General features: G+C 48.3%; 1 protein-coding gene across 5 annotated transcripts in view; it reads right to left on the bottom strand.

Moving 5' to 3' along the window:
- Positions 1–19,011, bottom strand: part of LOC135898782 (uncharacterized) — a 343,693-nt gene that overhangs the window by 37,969 nt on the left and 286,713 nt on the right. Inside the window, exon 1 of one of the 5 annotated variants that reach the window (XM_065427944.2) lies at positions 11,955–11,970. The exons of the other annotated variants lie outside the window; for them this stretch is intronic. The gene's annotated coding sequence lies outside the window, so the exon portion shown is untranslated. Of the gene's footprint in view, positions 1–11,954; positions 11,971–19,011 lie in introns of those variants that run through there. 5 annotated transcript variants of the gene reach the window in all.

Genomic DNA, 19,011 nt, shown 5'->3' with positions numbered 1-19,011 from the left:
CGTTAGAATGAAGAAAAACATACACACAACATATTCAGTGCTTGGTAACGGGGTGTCGGGGGCGCGAAAAGGGGGGCGGGGGTTAGGAGAAGTAACATCTTACCGCTTACAACACTAAGATGTAGAAGGGGGCAATTAGACCACACAAAAGGGAAAATTGACGCATTCTGTGGTAAAATGGGAGATCGGCTATCGGCTTCCTCAGGTCAAGTCGGCCTCTGTAGCACCAGCCGGGAGCACAGCTGCTGTTTAGCTTCGCTAAGCTGCATACGGCGAAAAGCGGCGTATTCAGCTTCACAAAACTTTGAAATTTTGTTGCGAACCTCTGAACTGATGCTTCCATATGGCATTGCACAGCCGCTCTCTGTACTTTTTGGCATTGGTAGTTGAACACTGTCATTATTGCCATCGGTATAATGCGTCTGACCAGAACCACTAAAACCATAAATCAAAACGGGCCCTGTTATATCGAGGCGATTAAACGAGAGTTTGTACTTTGCAGATTGAAGCGAAGAAATCGCAATGTTTCTTAGCGTTTGGAGCAGAATCACTGCGCAGTTATCCAAACATTTCTGAGAATGCGTACATGTGGTTACCTGTGTGTGACATGTCAGTAAATCAGTAAGAATTCGTCGCTAGTAGTACCAGCCACCAGCATTCGTTTTGAATACTTAGCGTGCACAGGTACTATGTGGCGCAGCGCATGCGTCAACCGGCTGAACTATTGGCCGTACGAAATGCAACAGGGAGTGTTACATGCGGACTCCTCTCGCGATATTGTAACGGTTATGTAAGAAATATATACCGGATATATTTACCGGCCACGTAGCAGATGTAGTAAAGATAGCTGACCAAATATGCGTGCACACAGGCCAGCCGAAGATTGTCCTCTAGTTTAGTCATTCGAGAGCTGGCTTAATTACATCGTCGAGTAACAACATTTACGCCTTGTCATTACATTCTACGTTCCACTGCTGAGAGTCAAACATACTGAGCGTCAGCACACACAGTATCGTGGCTCTCTGAGCGCGGGATTGCGTATACTGCAATCACAAAGCACACTTATTTAGTTTAATTATACGCTGCCTCTAATAGAGCGTGTTAAATGACGACTCATTACCCACGAGTTCCCATGTGGCATCGTTCAGCGTGCGACCACGGCCCAATTAAAAACTGCAGCAGACGCCGAGGCGATAAGCAAAGATTAAAATTAAGCTTATTGCAAATGACGCTCTCCTTGCGCACGTTCGCACAAGCGCCCGTAATGAGAATGCACGGCTGCGAACCTTGTTGGTCCAGAGAGACGACGACAAAGTGATTTTCCTTCATTAGCGATTTTGTCCACCGGGACAGAATACCTAGTGCGGCTGGCCGGCTTCTATGAGATTGAAGAATCCCCAACAACCGGCCCTTGCAGTTGGCGATTATTAGTTCGTTTTGGGACTGCAGGGCTCGGATCTCCTGACATCGCTACAACATATAAGAGATACATGACATTTCGTTCTTGCGGCTTTATGATGCGGGGAAGAGAGGAAGTCATCGAGATACATTCATGGGAGTGTTGTAGGTTGTAGTGCAGTGTTGTTGTTTCTATCGTATACCGCCACTCTTCCCCCCCCCCCCCCTATATCTGAAACGCGAAATCCAGCTGTAATGGCTGAATGCCATGAAACCATAATGATACACTATCATAACTATAATGGCGGAATGCTATAAACTCACATCTCTGCCATTTCTTGAACATAAACGTTCTATGTATCGCTCATTTCTGACTGTCGCTATACCCGCGCCAACTTTCGCCGGAGTTACGCCAATTTCCGGACCACGAGTTCATTAACAACAAGTAATTATCGCTTCGCAGTCATCGCAAGCTCTGGTCTTCCACCAGATTTGTTAGTCCAGGTCCCCTCGCCTCACATCAATCCACGCTTTCCCTGTGCGCGCGCTAATTCTCGCCCAGACAAAACAGCAATAAAATCGACAATCGCAGTGCAACACAAATTTCCGGCGCCCTAATTGCGCGAATGCCTCTGTAACAAAGCGCGAGCGACGTCGACTTGTGCAGAAAGAAGGTTAATTCCTCTTGCTTCCTCTCCGAGACGGCACCCTAAGTGGTCCGGTCGCCCAATTCCGAGAAGTCACTCTCGCAAACCGCCAATTTCCGCAGTGCGCGCGAAGTTTTTTTCACCCGCTGTCTGCAGGCGGCTCTTAAATAATTTTTTTCCCCAACGTGTACTGTGTAGGCTGACTAATGAGGAGCGAATTATCTGGACGAGAAGCGTCGTCAGGATCACTTCCGCTTCACCTCCTTCACTTGTGGAGCTAAAAAAAAAAACATAACAGCCAGTTTCATCACTATCATCATAGTTAGTGAATCTCCTAAGCGGAAATAAAGCCTCTGTGCGAGAGAGATAAGCCACAAAAGCAACAAGTATTGCACCCAGCCTAGATACTACGCATTGCATAAATGGGAGCGCTAGGCGTATATCATTGGTTGACAGTTCCAGCTAAACCACTTGCTTGTTTCCGCTCAACTTTCTCAAAGAGATAGCATTTTGTAGTGTGTTTGGTTTATTACAAGTTTTAGGGAAATACTTACCAGTATCGTCCAGAAAGACGGCAAAGTGGGTGCCGCCGGCGGCGACGCCTCTACAAGCATGTCGATGCGACTGCAGCGAATGGTGGCCGCATCTGTCACAGTTACGGTGATCACCGTCTTTTCGCCGCAGTAGTGACAGAGGGCGCCACCGTTCCGTTGCAGCGAAATGAGAACATTTTGAGTGGCGTCGCTACAAACGATATCCCGAGATATTGTGGGCGAAACAGGGCGGCAAGCAGTGCCCGAAAAGGTGTTATTAAATCAAACTCACTACAAATTACTACGTCTATGCGAAATATGATCCCGAACAACCCAACGGTTTAGCAATAAGAGTCACGTATACCTGGCGCTCCCTGTATGTACAACAGCCATATAGGACCATGCACACGTATATATTTTCGTATGACAAGAGTGGTCGGTAGCATATAATCTGTTTAAATATAGTGCGCTGGCAATGTAAAATGCAAATGTTCGTCATGGCGTAGCACATGCATGAACATGCTGAATTTGGTACGTTAGCGAACGCAGTGGCCTCCCTGCCTTCTCTCTTAGTCATTAATCTTTCAGGAAATTTTCACTGTGACGTCTGTTATTAGCACGCACAGTTCTGGGCTCGCATTCACAGAAAGCTCTTCCGCTATAGAATGCTTTTCTTTTTATCTAAATCTCTCTCCGCCATAGAATTGTTCCTAAGAACAAATTCCAGCCAATCATGATACTGCATTTGTTTTATTAGCGAAAGCGAACCAACTAATGGTAAAAAAGGGAGAAAAATACATTCACGAACGCTAGAGGCTTGCGAATTTCGGCCTCAGAGCTTTTAACTGCACCATTTCTTCTCCGTTCTCAGAACATCGTGCCTACTCGCGTGCGAAAACGACAAGCACCCTGCTTCGCGACCACCCCCCTCCCCCCAAGACGAAGCTACTATATATCAAAGACAGAGCCGAGGTCCACGAAATGCGGTGGCTATAACCACCCCTTTGACAGCGCGTGTTGGGGAGCGGGGGGTGTAGAGGCGGCACAGCCAAACCTGCCATTAGCACTCGGAGCTGGTGGACACGCATGACTACCCAGTACAAGCGCCACAGCAGAGCAACCGCAGTCGAGCGCCAGAACGCCTTCCCGCAACGAGCAAGCAGTTTCGGCAAAGCTTTCTGCCGCTGCACTGCGGCGGTACCTGCAGGGCAAACGAGCGCGGCAGTGGCGTGGCTACCGACCGGAGAGAAAAAAGCGTTGCCTGCTTCGCTGCCGACAGAGACGCAGGTGTGCACTCTTGGGTGCCAAGCCAAAGCCAGGAAGTCATCCGGGAGAAGCAATTTCCGCCAGGCCCGCCGATTTTCGGCGCTTGCCGCCGCAGCATCGACCACACACCGATGGCGCCACGCGCGGAAAGAGGCCGCGTCGACGCGTGCGCCGAATCCGTGCGAGCAACGGCGGTGCCCAGCGATGCTCGGAGTTTAGTTGAGTGCAACGTGTCCTATATAGAGGCTGCCTACGGCGCAGAAAAAAAAAAGAAAAGAAAATGCTTTCGAACGGAGGGATTTTCGGAGAGCCGTGATTAGTGCGCGTTGGACATTCACATCCCTGTTTCACACGCGCACGCCGTGAGGACTGCGATTTGCGCTTTGGAGAAAGGCTGGTTAGAACCTCGGTTATTGGTCTGGACACGGATATTTAAGTTACCTTTGTAGAAACACGAATATGGAATAGCTTAGAAACTGCCTTCCTGAAATTTTTGAATTTGAATCATGCAGAAAACAGGCCAGAACAAACAAAACTAAAGCAAGCTGCCAGGTATAGTGGCTATAGCGTGCGCCGCTAAAACGTGGTCGCAGGTTCGGTCCTCGGTGGCGGCGGCCGTATTGACCCCCCCTCCTCCCCCATTCCCCTTCCTCCCCCTACGACGTGCCTCATAATCGGATTGTGCTTTTGGAATGTAAAACCCAAGAATTTAATTCTGTTATCTCAGGGTATGGAGTAGCGTTTACACGTATTCCAAAGAAAGAAAGAAAGAAAGAAAGAAAGAAAGAAAGAAAGAAAGAAAGAAAGAAAGAAAGAAGCAACGTTTCATATAAGAAAATAAACACATAGGTTATTTAGGGCAACTTCTTGCTCTTTAGACGTCATTCATCGAACGTGGGAGGCATAGCGCGTGTACTGGTAGTTTATCATTGCAGTTACGCACGTAGATATAAAACGGCGAAATGCGCGCTGTGAGTCTCCTAAATCTACGAAAAAAGGTGGATTACATCGACGAAACCATGCAGTGATTCACTGTTCAATTGCTACTGCGTAAGCGTACAAACAACGGCTTCGAAAATGCGGAAAACGTGGGTATTATATTTATAAACAAGGTGAAAGACTCAAAAGAACGAAAAATACTAGCGGAAGCAAATGACGTAACTTTCTCAGCACTACATAAAGTAAGCAACGACGGCCGTGATGAGAGGGGAGTGATGCTCTAAGCTGACATATACAGTCGTGCTTCCACACACAGTGTCTTTATTAGATTGCACCAACGCCTGGAACACTCATCACAAAGTGCTTCAATTTGTTCGCGCTCTCATTCCCATGCGAATGCATAGCCAGAGCGAGAATTTCCCAGCCAGCGAGTAAGGCACGTTAATGTTGCCGGCCGTATTCTGCACCTTACTTCATCCCGCAGCGCGCCTTCTACCCAAGGGGGTGAACGATTGCGAGGAAGAAAACATCTATTGGTGTCGCGAGAAAAAAGAAAAGAGAGGGAGAGAGTACAGTGGTTGAAGTGGCTAGGTCGCTCAGTGTTATCCTGCTTTCTCACCACGTGAACTGCGACGTACCCCAAGGTGCAAGCTGAATGCAACTTCAGCGCAATATTCGAGTCGGCGAGCTTACAAACCAGCGCACAGACTTCCCAAGGGCGCTTCGGCCAGCAGGCGGCGTGCGTAGCATACCGCGGCAGCGAACCGAGACTCTGGTTAGCGCAATCTGGTTTTCCGAATCCTCGGCCCGGAACTGCGCGCGCGTTTGATCTCGGTCGACCAAGTGGCGCGTGCTGACACAAGACACTGGTGCTGCAAAGTGGCGCGGCCTCTTGTGCGGCTAACACGGCACTCCAAGGTCGGAAAGAGCGGAATGGGAATTCAGCGAATGGGGCGGAGTGGAGGTTACGTGAATTCCCACCGATCATCGGCTTAGAAGGCAGTGAAGCGACTTCTGTGCTTTCTGAGAAAGTCTGGCTTGTGCGAGCGCCTTTGACTCTGTAGTGCTGTCCGTGCGCGCCTCTCTACCTCCATCTCTCTCTCTCTCTCTTACTCTGCTCCCTTCCTCCTGCGCAGGGTAGCCAACCGGACTCCTGACTGGTTAGCATCCCTGTCCCTCCCTTTTATCTCTCTCTGCCTGTTTTTGCGAAGGGTTGCGGTTTTAAAACTTGCTGCACATCTGGACGCCCTCAATTTCACGTGTGACTGTTGACCTGTGAAAGGTTCGAGCACAGTCTGCCTTCGGCGCGCAACTAAGGATATGGAAAAGAATGAAAGATAAATTAGTGTTACAGAGTCCATAGAAAGCAGCCCTCTGAAGGAAGTGTTCGCTCTGGTATACTTAACTACATTTTTGGTAGCCCGTACAGCTACATTTTCAGGAACATCAAGTCACGACTCCGCCACGCTTTGCTTGCACTGACCGCATTATCTCTACGCCAATTGTTTTCGTAAGGAGTATTCGTCATTCACCTGACGGCACGCCAGTTTAGAAACTTGGAGGGTTTCATCGGCAATGTGAGGAAAGCCTAGCCGTTTACAGCATTACACCTCGCGTCAGAAGACACTACACCGGTACGCATTAGTTCCCCAGAAATACATAGAGCGTTTCTTTTTTTTTTATCGTTAATTGAAGCAGTGACGACGCTACGGCTATCGCACATGCAGTCAACTGAACCAGGTTTTGAAGAAAGAGAACGACTGCACGAGCTTTTACAAGTGCCGGTTCCTCGTTCATCACCATCAGATGGTTCGTTCATCCTCCCCATTCCTTCCATTAAACACAATGAAATGAATCTTCATTTGTAAGATGAGATAGTTAAAAAGCTACCATCCTTCACGCTTACGTCCCCTCTGCTTTCAGCTATAGCGGTGCGCGACAGCTTCACATGGTGCGCCTCTTAGCGTAATGGTGGACTCGGAACAACCCCGCACCTTTTCAGAGAGGCGACAGGCACCGCGTCCTTTGCGAGTTTGAGGCAGCTAGCTATAAGCCTTAAAACGGTATATCCGAAGAGTGTGCAGCACAACAATGGAACGGGACGCCGCGGCTGCATTCATTTCGACAACACGACGACTGTTTGCCGGGAAATCCGAATGATTACGTCCGGCTCTGCCGCCGCAGGCTCGCTGCGACGCGCTCTGCCCAATCACGCGGCGAGGCTTGAAAGCGGTGACGGGATTACGGGCTTCAAATCCCGAATCCCCCTCGGCGGAGTGTTCGCGCCTCCGGGCCGAAACAAAGAGAGATGAAACAGAAGGGTGGGGAGGACTGGGCCGCGCTGAGAACGCCGGGAGTTCATGAGGCCTCGCAGATATATCTACGCACATATACGGCAGCTGGCGTCGCCAGTCATCCCTGTGATCCCCAAGGAAAACAAATTATCTGGGGGGGGGGGGGGGGGAGGTGTATAGGGTGTCCCGGTGGCGCTGGGAGAACGCGAGGGCGCAATCAAAGCCATACACACATAGCTGCGCAGTTTTTACAGGCTTAAGGATTCCTCCACGGCTGAGAAGAATAGGGATGTAGTGAGTCGCTCGCCGGCGCTGCAGTTCCGCTGATAGACGCTCGCGGCGCTGGCTGCGTAGACGCGGGAGAGCTGATTGTGTAAACGGTTCACATTGCACTGAGTGTATAGGGAGCTCCGCAAAAGCCTCTCGCTTGCACGCGAGGCGGCCATTCCTGCTTTTGAGGGTGAGCGAAGGTCTATAGTCGTGTCAGCGCGGAGTTTATCGCTCCACGCACACTGAATGATACGTGTGTGACGCAGATGCTAGCATAAATATACGATGTGGAGCCGTGCGGGCGCCAGATAAAACCCGTGCCTTAGTCCGAGTGAGGAGCAATGACCGATAAGCGTGCCTGGTTAGGTTATTCGATAAGACCGCTATGCACGACACGCGTAAACCTAACATGGCACGCACGACCGCTCCGCAAAGCTGGGCAAGCCGCCATTAAAGGAACTCAAATGAAGAACTTCAAATCACTTTGTGCAGCTACATTATTTTTTAAAGGAGTCGGAGAAAACTAAAGCCCAAATTATCTTTCGGAATTTGCGTTTAAACTGAGGCCGATGACGTTATGTTGGCGTTCACAAACTTCGTGACACATTGGAGTACTTGGATTTTTTTTTTCTTTTTTTAGATATGTCGTCATGCTATAGCTCCTAGGTTGGGGTGTCCTTATCGTTATTTTGTTTTCATAGCATGGCGCAATGCTCATATGGAGTACATTAGCTTTTCTCTCTTTCAAAAAAGCAAGAAGTCTCAAAGATTTCGAGAGCTTAGGACATCACGGAGGCCTGGCGCGCAAGACATACTGACATCGTCTTCCAAATTTCAATTCTGCGTCATTTCTTGCATAGCGCATCTTCGTTCACGGTGAAACTTAGTTACTTGCTAGTGCGCCTGTGTAATGTTCCATTTAATGCTGTCTGCTTACGCCATCTGACGAAGCAACCGCTTGCATTTGAGCCAAATCTGTTGCTGCAACTCCGCAGCAACTTATTTCGACAGACGACCGGTCTAGACTGTTGCGCAAACGCGCACCTCGATGTGCGCTTGCTGCAGAGGCACTTTGCCATCGTCAAATCAGACATTTGCTGCACCTGCAGAATCAATTGTGCGAGCACTCTAGCCAGCATTCCAACGCAACCTTCGCGGCACGTCGACGCGAACGCACGAACTGCGAAGCAGATTCGCACGTCAACCGCGTTTAGCCACCGCGGCGCCGAAGCCAGATCTGCCGTCATTAAGTCCGCTATTTGCACCGCCTGAAGACGCAACCCTCGATCCTTAGAGCGAAACACTTCGGAGCAACCGATGCGTCGGTACACGTGTCGACACGTTGCACGCAGACTGGAGAGCAAACCTGCGGGCGGCACGTCGAACGCGTTAGCTCCCGAGGCCCACTTAGGTGTCGGCAATCCTTTCTCGCCTTTCCTAGAACGGCAATATGGGCAGCTGACTCAAAAGAGGCTGCGGGAGCGGCCAAGGTTTGGGAAAGCTAGCAGCCGCGTTGTGCGCATCGACAGATAATAGGAGGAGGAGGAGGGAGAGGAGGAGGAGGAAGAGGTGAGGAACGCTCTAAATGGAGCTGGCCAAATGAGCGTCCTCAGGGAGAACAGAAAGGCGCGCTGGCTGGCGCAATTGGCCGGGAGCCGAACGGCGCTGCCTTGCAACATCCCGCCAGCCTCCTTGACCCGCACAGGAAAAGCTACCAACGTGGGGAATCAGCCGTATACATAGGGAAGACGAGCAGGGGAGCAGCGATAATGCGGGGCCTTGGCCCGTGCTTTCCCGCACCGCCGGTAGCCACTTGCGTGTGCCATGTGTAACGCCCTCATAAAGCTGCGCGTGAGCACACGGCATTTGTTCCTATTTGCCCTTAACGCCACGACCTCTCGCTTGTTACCGTTGAAGACGGGTTGGGAGCGAACGAAGGATCGGGGGTAGGGAGTACAGGCTGTGGAGCGAGAAACGCTCAGTTATCTGTCGAGATGGGGAAAGGTGTGCGTTGCAAGATGCGCCTGCTCGTCTGCTGAATTGCCGAAGAACGAGTAGAAGTTTGACCGGTCAAATAGGCGACGACAGGAGTGTTGGGACATTAGAAATGTTGCAACCTGACGCCCTCACTGAGCGAAATTGCATAGCTTGCAGGCGGGCCGATATCGAGATTGCAGCAGAACGCGGGAAGTGGAGGCTGGCAGAGAATGAGGTGTAGCAAGATTTCCAAGTGTTGTTTCGGTGAGACATGCATTTGCAAAAGTAGGAAGACATGGGCGAGTTGGTGTGGGAACATGTTGAAACAGCGCCATTGCGAGAATGTAAATGCGCTACACAGACCTAGACGAGAGAGAGAAAGAGAGAGAAGGACGAGAAACACGTACTGCATCTTTCCTCCACGTTGCGCGTTCACACACTCGAAATGCTCAACCAACTCGCCCAACTGGCTGTTTTCCATCATGTGGGACGTGAAGACACTAAATTCAAGTTTTCTATTTCTTTTCTTCGCTTCATTGTATTGAAACAATGACTGGGATATCGATCGCTCAGTGAAGTCCATGTATACACGAACGCACATAATAATGCAATAGTGCAGCCCTCTTGTCATTGAGAAAATTGTACGGCTGCATGCATGTTGGCGCCGGAAAAGTTGTAGCAGGAGCAATTAAACACTGGAGGCATTCCAAAAGTTAAACTGCGGGCTTCCTTCAGTGAAAACTCATCGCGAAGCGCGAAAGCGCTATATTTGCTATATTTTTTTAATTATTTTGCTGTTCACAGTATTAAATCGAATACTTCTACACTAATGGCTCTGGGAAACTAGTAAATGTATACGCGTATGCTCAATAAAGTTAAACAAAGGACAGAAATTTTTATAATTATCGAAACGCATAATGGGCACTTGAAGACACTTATTTGTCGTGCTGTTTGACCCCATGTGTGTAAATCAGAACTAGAAATGCACAAATCAAAGCACTCAGACCCATTATATGTCGCGAGGTACTACTGTTTAAAGGGACACTAAAGGTTACTATAAGGTCAAGGGCCGCTATTTTGTAGCGATGCCTTATGCCTTATTCTATGCTATTCTTATCATCCACCATACACGGCCGCCTGATCGCGTTGATAATGTGGGCAGACCGTCGCTCTGACCAGTGGCCAAGCGCGAAAAGCCTGAAAAGGCATAGAATAGGAAAAGGCACCGCTACAAAATACCGGCCAAGGTAAAGTGATAAAGCAATGCTCTAGAACGTCTAAGGCGTCAATATAATAACGAACAGAGCTTTAGTAACCGGGAAATTAAGGTAAATGCATGACACGATTTGTAACCCCCTAGCGCTATTCCGGTACTAGGCCGATGACGAAGGCACTCCTCATCATTATTTATGTCACCAGTACTCAACTACTCGTATTAAAAAGATCATTTCATTAGGTTATAAGACGGAAGAAAATGCTACTTGTCTGCTTCTATTCGATTCTAAGAAAAATTAACGTTTTGACGTTACCCTTCAGTAGTATAAGTGGTCGAGCGGTTTCGTTTTCGCTCGACTCTGCGCCGCGCGCGCTTTGGTGTTTCAGTTGTTTCGTTATCGCGTAGTGCTGCGCTGGTTCTGCTGGCTCGCGAAACTTGCATTTGGAACAAGCAGCGAGAATGCCACGTCCATGTGAGGTCGTGGGATGCGCGAATGGTCCGCGGAACTTGGCCAAGGGCAGTTGCAGCGGCGAATCCAACGTTACTTATCGCTGTGTGCCAACGAGTGAACCTCTCCACTCGAAGTGGTTAAGTACCGTACCTCTGCCACAGCGCGTTGGCAAAGAGCCGAAAAATCGCATAGTGTGCTCGCTGCGCTTTCGTCCAGAGGATTACGAGTTCAACGCCGACTTGATGAATATGTGTGGAGTGCCTTTCAAAGCAATTCTTTCCTGTAGCGCTGTTCCGTCGTTCTTGCCTGCATTCTCCGAAGCGCAAGATCAACTGCAGGTCGAGTGCAGCATTTGGAGTGCGGCATTTGGTTTTCACGAAGGAAAAGCTACAAATGTGCGAATATGTACAGCCATGACATACTGTTGCCGTCGCAGTAGTACGCAACGACGCCGGCAGCGCGAGCTCTCAGCAGTAGGTCACGTTCATCAGTGCTTAAATCGCTGAAGTCGAGCCCAGCATCGCGAGCCAATGTGTCGTTGTCCGAGTCGTCCATTGCAACGAGCGTCAACGTTGGCGTCATAAAATAAAGAAGCAGCTTATCGTCGCGCGCTTTCCGTTTCGCTAGCCACCATAGTTCCGCTTTCGCGCTGCTGTCGGCTCTGTCTCGGCTCTGTTTCTGGCCGCGCGTTTGCGTTTTGCGCAGAAAAGCCGTAGTGCCGTCTGCGGGCGCCGTTTTACTCACCGACGGCACAACGTCACTACGAGATCATGACGTCACCACTCCTCGATCGGAGGGCGGACGCTTCAGAACGCATTTTCTCTTAAAATAAGTCTCCTCTTCGCATGAAACAAGCGTTTCGAGGTTTCTGAAATGGTATTTCAACAGTCCACGTTGACTTCTGTAGCAATATTAACCTTTAGTGTCCCTTTAAGGCTATAAAGTGAAAACTGCGGTACGCACTTGGACAAGGCTCGCTGAGTTCGCACATTCAGCTGGATTCAAGTGTACACGCCTGGAAAAATATCATGCCTACCTATAGGAGAAGAAACAGAAGGAAACGTCATAAAGCAAAATGCCCCCCCCCCCTAAAGCAAAACAAAACAAAAAAGGTGTCCATAGAGCGCATCCAGAAGATAAAATGTTTCTTTCGAGCTCTAGGTGGGAGCGATGTTGTTTGTTGTCTTTTTTTTTTCGAATGCAGCTAGAGTTATTTACTGGCAACATCCGGGACCTATAAGACAGTTTTCCCACCGTCGCACGGACACACGCTATACCGACCGCGACAGGCACGAATAAATGCGACCGGGCCAATGGCTGTTTGGTTCTCCTCCTCGCGCTGCCGTTATTTTCTTTTTGTCGTTCTTGCGCAAGGCCGTTTTACGCGGTTACTCTGCGAGGATGCAATAAGCGGGCGCGCGCTAAAGAGTGAGACGGTGGGGCGGACGGAGGGCGTTGGATTGCGTGAATAGCTCTAGGACGGGGTGGTTCCATTCGGAGCGATCCCAAAACGAGGCAAAGCAAACGCCGCGAGCCGAAGCCCGTCGCGACCACGTGGTCGCTCTTTACGGCTCTCCTTCGTCCAGGTATAGTGCGCGGCTGTAAACTGACCGAAAAAGAAAGCTGCACGTTAGGGAAAGGAAAGGGCAGCGGTCGAGCGTTCGTTGCCTTGCCTGATGGCGCCATCGTAACGGTCGACGAGGGATGGGGCACAGAGGATAGGCTGTCGTAAATACGCCAAGTGTCCGAGGTGCACGGAGGGAAGGACAATACCCATAAGGGATCGAAGATAAAAGAAAAGGTGGGACTTCTTTCTCCTGTTGCTCTCTCTGCTTCCCCCCCCCCCCCCCTCGCCGCCCACCCCATCCTACGCCCCTAAATAGTGCTGGCCTGCGTGCGTTAACAGCGAGCTTCTTAGCGTGCTTAAGCAGCGTGATACTCGTGCATAATGAGCAGGGACGCTGTGACACTCTCAGAGAGCGAAAGAAAAGTAGAGAAAGAAAAGGAAAGACAGGGAGGTTATGCCTGTGGCCACCATACTCATGGGTAAGCCTTAGATGACCAGGCGTAGGCACGTACAGGTAAATAAAGGGTTCGATGGAGGCTCGTGGATTAGCGCAACGCAGATTCCCAGGCCAGTTATGGGAAGACGTTTCGTGCATACGCAAGCACATATTTTGCACGTCTGAATGGTGATGTTACTTGAGCCGGTTGCTTCCTGGCTGTACATAACGATAAACGGCACCAGAACAGGAGCGAGAAAATGTCCTCAAGACGACGTGGTATCCTGCCGATCTTTACGGCGTGGATCGCGTCTTAGTGTTGTTTACTCAACGTAGCCAAGCAATGAACGGCCGTAGCATATATCGTTCAGACGTACAAATGTACGCGCACGCGTAGTAATCTAAGCTAGTGTTTACGAGGAATATTCTGTAATGAAAGCTGGAGAGGTTAACACGCCCGGGCAGCCTACACCGGATGACTTTCGGCACCTATACTGACACGCTTGATTGCACGAATTTGCAAGTGTGACTTATTCGATCCGTTGAGACATCGAAAGCACCATTTGACTCTCTGGCGATGCACTTTCCCTTCGTGGAAAAAGAGTGAACAGGCTCAGTGGTTGACAAAACTCGCGCCAATCTTAAGCAAGCCGCAATACCGACTGCATTCGGTGGAGCCCCCATATCGAAATCCCCCATATCGCTCAGAGGTGACTGCGAACTTTGCGGGGAAACCTGCTCCGAAAATGCACCAAGAACAAAGTCTAAGCGTCTAATACACCATTGCGTTGATGTTGCTCAACGGTTGTAGAGGGGGATATTTTCGTCTTTGTCCCTGTCGTAAAACCACCGTATACCGTTCATTAAATTTCCGTCACATATAAGGTCAGCTTAAATATTACTCTATGTGTAATGGGCGTACTTTCAACGAAATGTATTATACGAAACCAATGGGTCAGCTTTGCTTATACGATTTCGTAATCTTCCACGAACCCGTTCGTGCCAGCATGCTCGATATTGCCTCACTGGAAATTTAAGCCGTCACTAGAAGCTTTTCTTGGGCAGTAGAGCATAGGAAAAAGACGACATAAGAAAAAGACGACAAGCAAGGCACTTCATCAGTGCGTACGCCTGCATTAAGGACGCTTTCGTTGCCGCTGAGGAGCTTATGTATGATTTCCTTTTCTAAATTCTTCACTCTATTGTATTTCTATTTTACATTTTCTCTGATACTTTCCTCCTTCATCTTTCCGTTTCTCACGAAATATCATGCATTTAAGGTTATCTAATACCAACCTATCAATGGCCTATACCCCCCAGTAGGCATGCACCATTATCTGTAGGGAAATCACTAGAAACAACCCAATCGGTGGCGTCGGAGTGATCAACTATCACTGGTGCAATCCAAGTCACTTGCTATGACGACAGTATGCGTACTACACCAGCGAAGTAGCCGTAGCGGTGAACGCAAGTCCCTAGGTAACCGCAAGTAGTCACGAGTTGCATTTCACAAATCACGGAACCATCATAGCTCCTACCACTGCTTAATTAGAGATAATCGCTTAATTAGAGATAAACCATTTACAGTTAGAGATAATCGCACGGACACCTATGTACTTGCTGTCCGCAAGATTTGTCGGCAACTTGAAAGCGCGCACGCCGGCGAAGTGGACCTTCGAGAAACGATGACGATGCTATGCCTGACATGTTGTGAGCAGTGAAAACTCTTTAGCTCGCAAATAATTTGTGAGCGAATAATTTATTGGTTCGTTCTTTTTTTCTGTTTACCTGTCTCAAGTGAATTGCGAAACTAATTTAAGAACACGGAAGAGCATAATTAGAAAAAAAACTGAGAAAATTTCAGAACACGAATTTATACGCCAGCTGAACAAAAAAGGAAGTTGGGAGATATCCTCTTATTAGGTTTGTACGTCAACATCCAGAGGTACGTTACAAAACATCTTAATCGATAAACACGAGTGCCGACATTTAAATAAGTTCCGAAGCTATTTGAAACTTGAATGATAAATACACTTCTTTCTACTTTGAGATTCCTAATGGAAATGCATTAAAATGTAAACCGCAAATCTACACGGTTCCTGGTATCTATTAGGCGTTAGTGCTTTGCGAATAACGTCGTGCGACTTACAGTAAATTAGAGCTGCCGAGGAAAGGATTATTGCAAAGAAAGTATTAGGCCCGGATTCTGAAACGCTCCTTTCCTAACTAAGGATGCCTCACACGCTGTGAGGCGACCTGGCGTCAATTCTGGAACGTACCTTACTAAGGGGCACTAAGTTAGGGCCTCCTTGGTGCTTCCCCGCGCTTAGGGAGCCGGCATGCTACCTTCATGCGTCCTAACCGTGCTCCTCTACCTGAACGTATGCTTCTCCGCATGACTTTGCACGCGGTACGCTCGGCTAGGGTAGGTGCCGTGCGCAGCCAAGGCCGCGGTAGCCAGCCGCCGTGTACTGACGCCCAGTTTGGTTACGCGGACCGCGTTTTGTGCCACATATTTTTTTCACTGTGATCTTGTGGAAAGCGAGCGGCGAGAATGACGGCCTTGCAATGTTTATCCGAAGACGATAGCTTCGAAAGCTATGCACGGTTTCTTCGACGAGCAAATGAACTTCTTTACGGGACTGTGTACAAGCAGTGGCGTAGCTAGGTCGTCTTGCACCCGGGGCCCATAGGTCTTCTGTCACGCCCCCCCCCCCCCCCCCCCGGGTGTAGCCGGCGGAAAGAGGGGTGTCTTCAGACATATATGACACCCCCCCCCCCCCCACCATTGGCCCCTTGCACCCGGGGCCCACGGCCCCCCGGCCCCCCCTGTTGCTACGCCACTGTGTACAAGCCTCCACCTTTGACTCCAGCCCGGCGCCTGACTGACAGGCAGAATCCACTGGAATACTACGACGAAGTTTTCTTGCTTTCAATCACATTGCTGTACCTTTGTAGAAGTTCCGTGAACAAGTCTCTTTCTTCCTCCGTAAAATATGCTTTGCCCGGCATGGCAAATACACATACACACACACACGAAAGAAAACGCACGCAAAGAAAGAAAAAATGCGACGCCTGACCAAACGAACTCAGATGCTGCCATAGTTGCTAGACTGAGATTGCTTTCTTGCCACGCGCATCATTTTCGAACCATTTTTACGTTATTAACCAAAGAAATGTAATTTATGCCCCAGTATAAAAGTAGAAATGCAATTTTAACAGTCCCGGCACTTTGTCTCGGCAACTCATTACAAATATTTCGCATTTTTTGTAGGTAATCTCGAAACCAGAAGCCTCTAACGTTACACTTCCTTTGGCGAGGCGCTCCTTCCGCAGGGAAGGCGAAAGGAAGCTTTTAGAATTCGCGGTGGCCTTCTGAGGGCGCCTAACGTTTAGGTAGCATGGAGGGCTCCTTGCGGAAGGTAAGGAAACGGTCTAAGGTTAGGAGGATTTCAGAATCCGGCCCTTAGACGAGCAATCCAACAAAACGGATGAATAAGCGCAACTTATATATATATATATACATATATATCTATATATATAGAAAGTAAGAGAGAGAGATAGAGCTCAAATGCTTTCCTGATACGCCTCGAAACAATGTAAAAAAAAACGAGAACCCAAGATTAACGTCACAAGTTCGTAGCGTTGACACGCTAGGAATCCGTGTCGGCACCCTGACCTTTTAGGACTGAGCCCCGAGCAGTGTTATATACACAAGCAACAAGTTCTTGGCAGGTCGCGCGTTCAGACCGTTATATCAACTTGCTACGAATAACATTTCAAAGCTGCAGCGAGCAAATTAGAAGTTGAAAAAGAGTGCGCTAGAAAGAGTTTCAATTATTTATTTGTTCACCCCCCAAAATAGACGTACATATATCCCTTCTCAAGCCAAATCAGTGCGACAAACGAAAAAGAAAAAAAAGGAGAGAAAAAGAGAACACCACCACCACCACCGCCAACAACAACACCACCACCACCAACAACAACAACAACAACAACATTATTAAGCCTTGTGAATATATGACAGATCATCCAGAATTACAGTAGGGCAGATGTATTCAGTAGGAAATGGACTTGCGGGAGTATAGTAGCATTGGTTAACTATTCAGCGAAACTTGACAACCTAACCTAATTAATGGGAAAAACACTAAACCAGTTTACCAGTATAAAGCGTTCCTTTAAAACTCTGTTGTCGCTAGTTTTGAAATAATAGGTAGATTATTACAAGAGAAAATGAAGGTCATGGTTTCAGTTTATTAAACTTCGCGCTGAATCCCCAACGCCGGCATGTCACTCCGCGTTGGCTCAGCAAATGTTTCTGAAACTCGCCGTGTTCAGCCTTTGCCTTTTTTAGAACACAATGCAGTTGATCTTTACCGCTAAATAATTAACTAGGTCCTACAAGACGATGTCAAAATCAACGACAACACAGCTAGCCAGCCGTGGCGCGGGAACGCCACCCGTATTTTGTTATTGCGCTTTTTCTGGCTTGCTAAACATCTTATCTTGGCAAGGGAGCTCTTTTTGATATTGTAGAAGCATAATTTACCGATAAAAAAGAAATAATTTTTCCTCTTTATAGTGTCCCTTTAGCCTCCTGTGTACATCAGTAATATGCTAAGTGGGAAGGAATTCTTACGGTACTGCCTTTCCGAGCGATTAAAAAGAAAGAGAAAGAAAGCTAGTGCTTTTATATATGTACTCGGTCAGTGCAGTTTACGCAAGGTGGTGCAATACTATACCGCAGGTCACTTGAGCGATGACGATAGGTTTCCAACTCGCTAAGACACATTACGAAGCCAATTGCAGCATGAAGCGTGCTGCCATAGCAGCCGACTTGAAAGAGATACGTGCGAAACATTCCACATTTCGCACGTATCGCTTGAGTCACTCACGTAGTTCTTCATATTAGGTGGAGAAGGTGGGGAAAAAATTCAAGAAAGAAAAGCTCTCGTGGCGACGAGATTTAACCAAAAGCAGGAACGCCGACTATGTGCAAGAGAACGATACCAGGTCCCAGACTTGACATCTGAAAACTTTAAATGCGATTTATACTTATAATACTCTCTGCCGCAGCGATGCAGTCGCTATGCGTATTAAAGGAGTGCAGGGCTCTTTCAAGAGCCGCACTCAGAAAATGCGTCAGTGGAAGAAGAGGCTTTTCCCGCGCAGCGAATTTAAATTTTATAAATTGTCTATTGGAAATAACGCAGAGAGGGGCATGGATTTACCGTATAGACGACGTTATACGGAGAAGGTGTGTCTAAATTTAAAGCCGAGGAATGGGGTCGGGGGGGGGGGGGGGAGGTGAGTGAGAGCCGTCGACAAAGAAGACATTAAGCGCAAAGGCTTCATGAGGGGAGGAGTGAGCATTTAAAGAACGTTGCGTAGAAAGGTTTTAATCGCTATTTAACTAGGCACGACAAAAGTTGAAGTAGCATCACACAATCCTGCGGATGATCCGCTGTCGAACGTCACCCATAAATGAGGGAAGTGCTGTCGCCGTGGCGACATTGGGCTCGTGTATGCACACGACTATGCACTTTGTTCTTCCGCCTTAACTGGACAATGATAACGAAGTTTCAAGTTAAGAAATGTTTGACACTACACTTGTGGAATTGCTTATAGGTTAGTCTTACTGTGCTGAGGGAATTAATATGACATAACACCTGCAAAAAAATAAGAAGAATAAAGAAGAAATAGAGAGAGAAAGAGGTAAAACATTCTTTAAGTTACATTACTGTTATATTATTATCAGTTATGTTAAGATATATATTATCTAACGAGGTAGAGTGTAGCTTTTCCGGTCGCGGCAGCCACAATTCGACGGAGGCGTTATGCAGAGACGCTCGTGTGTACCCGTGTATATAGCATGCTTTGGGTACAGCTCTCAAAACTAATCCGGCGTGCCTTCGTAACGCACTGTGCCGTTTGCGGACGTTAAACCACGCATTTTTTTTTTAATGAATTCTGATTTTACGTGGGTCATTCCGCAGCGGACGTCTTAGTAGCGACAA

Source organism: Dermacentor albipictus, chromosome 3 (assembly GCF_038994185.2).
Source record: "Dermacentor albipictus isolate Rhodes 1998 colony chromosome 3, USDA_Dalb.pri_finalv2, whole genome shotgun sequence".
In the NCBI taxonomy this organism is placed as follows: domain Eukaryota; kingdom Metazoa; phylum Arthropoda; class Arachnida; order Ixodida; family Ixodidae; genus Dermacentor; species Dermacentor albipictus.
This window is presented reverse-complemented; position numbering and strand designations above follow the sequence as displayed.